Here is a 627-nt window from a genome sequence, read left to right as displayed (position 1 = left end):
TTCCCTCTATACCAACATGTGGCTTCTACATGTGAATAGGAACACAGGGAGTGATGCTCCGGGGGTCAGGGGGGGTCATATACATGTCTAAAGGGCATTGTGTGCGGCTGAAACAAATGGAGTTATTCGCAGTTAAAGAGGAAGCCTTAAAGTACCGTCTGTCACAGCACTGGGGTTTTATTCTAGGAACCGGCTTGCAAAATCATCAGAAAGATGAACCGGATGTGAACAGTTTCTCAATCACTCACCCTACAACAGCGGTGTTCAACCGTTCTCTGGTTAGGGAACCCTATAATTATATTGTCAAATTCTGCAGGACCCCGACCCTGTCTAATAGCGCGTCTGAGATCAGATGCATTGTAAGGAACCCCAACCCTCTCTAATAGCGCGTCTGAGATCAGATGCATTGTAAGGAACCCCAACCCTCTCTAATAGCGCGTCTGAGATCAGATGCATTGTAAGGAACCCCAACCCTCTCTAAGGCCTCGTTCAGGGTGCTGGCTTCGGAGGGAGGGCGTGCTGCCGTGCGTGCTGCCGTGAGAAACAAAGTATTCAATTTGAATACTGGTTGTCAGGTTAGCAGCTGCCCTGTCTCCGAAGCCCGGAGTTGAAGCTGGCTACAGTTTC

This window comes from Ascaphus truei, chromosome 22 (genome assembly GCF_040206685.1).
Source record: "Ascaphus truei isolate aAscTru1 chromosome 22, aAscTru1.hap1, whole genome shotgun sequence".
Classification (NCBI taxonomy): domain Eukaryota; kingdom Metazoa; phylum Chordata; class Amphibia; order Anura; family Ascaphidae; genus Ascaphus; species Ascaphus truei.
Note: the sequence above shows the minus strand (reverse complement) of the source record.